Source organism: Humulus lupulus, chromosome 3, assembly GCF_963169125.1.
Source record: "Humulus lupulus chromosome 3, drHumLupu1.1, whole genome shotgun sequence".
In the NCBI taxonomy this organism is placed as follows: Eukaryota; Viridiplantae; Streptophyta; class Magnoliopsida; order Rosales; family Cannabaceae; genus Humulus; species Humulus lupulus.
Window position 1 is genome coordinate 235,341,372 of NC_084795.1, and position 5,847 is coordinate 235,347,218.

Below are 5,847 nucleotides of genomic sequence, written 5' to 3' on the forward strand. Positions count from 1 at the left end.
TTCTACTATTAATGAAACTTGGGAATCAATGTACTTATAAATATTATTGAACTTATATTTTGTGGATTCTAATACCTTAATAATCTTCTTTTACCATCTTGATTTATACTATTAATTTATGTTTATATATTGTCTTTAATTTCTTTATTATTGTCTCTTATTTGATTTTCTTGTCACAATTCTCATCAATCTTTGGAGCTAAGTTATAATTTATTAATTTTGGCTTAAAATAGTTTTCTTTTTGATTTTAGACAACTCTTTTAGGTTCGATCTCATGCTTACATGAACACTATATTTCATATATGATTCGTGCGCTTGCGAGTTATAAATTTTTAAAACATACCCGTTTTGGGTCCATTAAGTTTTTGGCGCCATTGCTGGGGAGTTGCAAGAAAAGAAACTAAATTTATCTCAAAGTTAGTGAATTCTTCTATTAGTTATTTAATTTTTGTGCCTTAAAAAAATATATATATATACAAAAATACAATATATATATATTTATATAAAACTAAAAAAAAGATATAAAAAGAAAATTTGGGACGGTTCTACCACCCATAAAAAAAACTTACTTATTTAGTTATATTTATTGTTGTTATCCAAAAAACAAGCATGGATGACATGGCAAACATTTAGTACACGTGGCTAACATCTGGCAGAATTCGTGCTCGACTATCGACCAGGAATACATCTAGTGTCACGATGTTCAATCTCTTCATACGACCAACCTGGTCGTATAAACGATATACGCAGAAAAGATCTTATGCAGTTATGATAGTATCCGAAGTTATCTCCCATGATTTCCTCAGTATCCGATTATTTAGGAAATAATATCTGTAACAAATTAATGTAAATCCTCCTTGAGCCTATAAATAGAGAAGGAGGGCTCAAGGGAAAGGGATCTTCTTCTTCTTTCTTGCTTTCGGATCATTAGAGATTAGAGTTATCCTATTTGATATATTGTATTTATCTTCAGAGGTTGTTGAAACTCATTGAACCCTAGTTCTTTGATCACTCCTTTGAATCCTATATCAATAACAATTCAAGTGGACGTAGGTTATTACCAGATTCTGGGGCCGAACCACTATAAACCCTTGTGTTCTTTATCATTTCGCCATCACATTCTTTCCAACGTGTTTGTCCACATCAAGCAAGTTTGACTTCGTGTCAGTTGGCCAAAATCAGGGTCAACATTCTGGTGCTTTCATTGAGAGCTTGATACATTATCATTGAAAGATCAATGGCGAAAACTACCAGGAAAACTGGACAGGCGGCCGGTGCTGCACCATCTAACCCGCCTCCTCCTCCTCCAAACGTGGCTGAAGATGAGCCACATTTGGAATTTGATGAGGAAGAAATGGACGACGCGACGCTGAAGAATACCCTAGGGGCGTTGCACGAGGAACTGGCCAATTTGAGGGCCAGCCAGGAAAGTGCTGCCGAAATCATGGCGCGGCAGTAACAAGAAATCGAGTGGCAGCGCCTAGAGCTGAGTGAAAGGCAGGCGGAGATGGACCGTCGCCAGAGGGAGGCCATGGCAGCCCTCGAGGCAGCCTTACAATTGGCTAGGAATCAGGCTGCACCTGCCTCGTAGCCTGATCAACCCGCGGATAGGCCACCCCAGAGGGGTCCCAATCCTAGCCCGCCTATCCAATCCTCGAGCCCACAAAGGCCCGAGCAGCCACCGGCACCTCAGGAAGATGTCCCACTAGGAGACCCTGAAGTACAGCCTCCATCCCAAACTGGTCGCGGCAATCCCCCACAGCAGAGGCAGAATAGGGCCAGGCAGCAGCCTCGCAGTCCTAGACGCCATAGGGGTGACGAGCCTAATCTTCTGAGCAGAGGACAACATCCTCCTGATAATGCACGGGGGGAACTCAGAGTTATGCTCTGTGGTCCGAGGCCCCCCACGGCATGATAATGCACGGGGACCTAACGACTAACGCAGACCACCCTCTAATGCTCGGGAGGTTCCAGCCTGGGAAGGCAATCGAGGGAACAGTCGATCCCACCATAGCCAATCAAGATTCAGAGATGGCCATGGTTATAATGAGGTTGACTCAGGCAGAGGGAATGCCGGTCGGAGGAATGAAGAAAGAGGTGGAGGCAGAAGCCAGCCACCTCAGGATGACCAACCCGACAGACGGGACGCTGGGGGGCAGCCCAGACAAAATAACGTCTTCAACTGGCTCAGAGCTAGAGAGCATCGGAGGAGAGACGAGGACTTAAGAGATGTACTCAATGATCACCACGAGTACATCCCCCCAGCACCAGAGGCCACGGCGATTCCTGGCGCTGTGCAGGCCCAGATAGATGCCCTCAACTAGGCAGTGCAGCAGCTAGTTGGGGGAAGAACATCTTACATCGACCACGATAGGAGGAAAGGCACTCCTTTCGTCCAGAGGACAGCTATGGCAGAAACTCCTAGCAAGTTTAAAATGCCTACGCTTCCAAACTTTGATGGGTATGGTGACCCGGTATCTCACGTCAACAAATTTGAGATACAAATGGACATTCAGAAAGTGTCTGAAGACGCTCGGTACAGAATCTTCCCTGCAACACTTTATGATGCCGCACAGGAGTGGTTTTTTAAATTTCCTCCTGCAAGTATAGTTTCCTGGGAAATGTTCGTAAAGGAGTTTTATGGACAGTTCTACGCAGGTCGTGTGCACCCGACTGAGGCAAACCAGCTGGTTGAAATACGCCAACAAGATGGAGAACCACTGAAGGACTACGTCCAGCGCTTTATGTGAGTAGCTGCTGGAGCAAAAATAGTGGGAGACGAAGGAAAAATGATGGCCATAACCGCAGGGGTTAAGCGTCGCCCGCCTCTTTGGGAAAGGCTCCGATAACATGGGGTTAGAACTACCCAGGAATTCTTGGATCGAGCTGATCGCTACATCAAGCTAGAAGATGCCATAGCCAATGAAGGAAAGCCCCCAGGCAAGGACAAGGGGACCGCCGAGCCCGCCAAAGCCGCCAATGGGTCCAAGCCCAACGGCAACGGGCAACGACAATGGCAAGAATGGGGGGAAACGACCACACAATGAGCCTTCCACCTCTGACAATAAATGAGCCAAGGGTAACCATTATGAACCTCGGTTCACTAACTATACTGCTCTAGTTGAGTCTCGGGGAAAGGTTTATCTGGTCACGAGTTCCAGTGTGCCTTATAAGAAACCTCCTCCCATTCGAAAGGATATTTCGAGAAGAGACACTACCAAGTTCTGTCGTTATCATAACGACTACGGACATGATACCAACGAATGCAATCAGCTGAAGGATGAGATCGAGTTCCTTATTAGACAAGGACACTTGAGAAGATATATACGGGCCTCAGGAAATTCCCAATGAGAAGCTCCAGGTGGCAACGAGCAAGCGCCCAAACGCCAACGCTCGCCACCTTTGTAGCCTGACCCCGTGACTGGCACATTGTTAACCATCTGTGGAGGCCCGCACTTCGCGAGAAATAGCAGAAAGGCTAGAGAATGATATGCTCGAACTCTGCGCCACGACCAGGACATTGAGATGATGACTGTGGATGACCGCGCACCGAAAAAGGCTCGATCAGAAGATGGCGAAATAACCTTCTCTGATAGCAATGCCCAACATGTCCGGTTCCCACATTCTGATCCACTGGTCGTGGATATCCAAATGGCCAACATGATGGTGAAGAGAGTGCTGGTTGATACAGGAAGTTTGGTGAACATCCTGTATAAGTCTTCATTGGAACGCATGAAGTTGTCCGTTAAGGACCTGGAGCCCTGCAACCAAACAATATACGGCTTCTCTGGTGAGGGACTCGGCCCCGCAGGGTCAATCAGACTACCAGTGACAGCAGGTACAGCACCTGCTACTAGGACATTACTCGCTACTTTCATAGTAGTCGATTGTCCTTCGGCGTACAATGCCGTCATTGGGAGGCCTATACTGGTTGATCTACGGGCCGTCACCTCTATGTGGCACTTAGCCATGAAATTCCCGACAGACGCAGGGGTAGGACGCGTGTTGGGAAACCAGAGGGAGGCTAGGGAGTGCTACAACGCCTCAGTCACGAAGGTGAAGAAGGGAACGTCAAAGAGCACTCCCCTAGGTAGGTTGCAGATGGCAATTGATACACAAGCCCAATCCGGTGATGAAGTCACCAAATAGGGTGTTGCCCAAAGTGAGGATAGGGATTTAGATCCTCACTTTGGGGATTTTGAAGAAAACGTTGGACCCGTCGAGGACCTGGAAGAGGTCCAACTTGACGAGAAAGACCCGACCAAAGTCGTAAAGGTCGGGAAAAACTTAGAACTAACCACGAAGCATGCACTGGTGGAGTTTTTGCGGAAAAACCAGGAAGTCTTTGCCTGGTCGCACAAAGACATGGCTGGGATAGATCCTGTAGTTATCAGCCATGTCCTGAACATATACAAGAGTTTTCCACTCGTGCAACAGAAAAGAAGGCTACTCGATAAGGATCGGTCGAGAGCCTTAAAAGAAGAAGTTGAAAGATTAAAGGAGAATGGGTTCATCAGGGTGGTGTTTTATCCATCGTGGGTCTCTAATCCAATACTGGTTCCCAAGCCTAACGGAAAATGGCGGACCTGTGTGGATTTTACAGACCTCAATAAAGCCTGCCCGAAGGATTGCTTACCACTCCCGAGGATCGACCAGTTAGTCGATGCTACTGCAGGGCATGAGATCCTCTCTTTCATGGATGCATACTCAGGCTGCAATCAGATCAACATGCATCCCCCTGACGAGGATCACACCAGCTTTCGGACCGATACAGGATTATACTGTTATAAAGTAATGCCCTTCGGACTGAAAAATGCAGGTGTGACTTACCAGCGGTTGGTTAACCACATGTTTAAAGAATTGATCGGAGTAAACATGGAGGTATACGTGGACGACATGCTGGTAAAGTCGAAAAAGGCGAAAGGACATGTGAAGGATTTGTAAGAGTGTTTCGATGTATTGAACAAGTACCAGATGAAACTAAATCCTCTCAAATGTTCCTTCGGAGTTGGATCAGGGAAGTTTCTGGGGTTCATTGTTAATTCAAGAGGAATCGAGGCCAACCCCGACAAGATAAAAGCCCTGATCGACATGAAATCGCCAGAGAAGATCAAAGATGTACGAAGTTTAACTGGGAGGATTGCGGCCCTAAGTAGATTTATTTCAAAGTCAACGGATAAGTGCGTCCCTTTCTTCAATCTACTTAGGGGCAACAAGAAATTTGAATGGAAAGGAGACTGCGAGCAAGCTTTTCACGCCTTGAAAGCCCATATGGCACAACCTCCTATTTTATCAAAGCCTATCGAAGGAGAAACTTTGTTCATTTACCTGGCGATCACTGAAGTTGCTGCTAGTGCGGTATTAGTACGAGAGGAAGAAGGCGTACAAAAAGCAGTTTACTATGTAAGCAAGAGGCTAATCGGAGCAGAACTGAGGTATCCTCCCATCGAGAGGTTAGCATACTGTTTAATCTTGGCCTCAAGGAAGCTACGTCCTTACTTCCAAGCCCATCCCATCACAGTCTTAACTGACCAGCCCCTTCGGCAAGTCCTCCAAAAACCAGAGGCGGCTGGGCGTTTATTAAAATGGGTAGTCGAACTGGGGCAGTTCGATATTACATATTCACTGCGAGCAGCAGTAAAGGGACAAGTCTTGGCTGATCTTATTGCCGAGTTCACCGAACTCCCAGACATCGAGCAGTGCAGAAAGCCTAGTGCGCCTGAGCCTCAAGATGAAGCTCCCTCGTGGAAGTTATTCACAGATGGGTCATCAAACGAATCTCATGCAGGAGCAGGAGTGATCTTGATAACGCCAGAAGGGCATCGATTTCACTGCGCCATTAGGTTT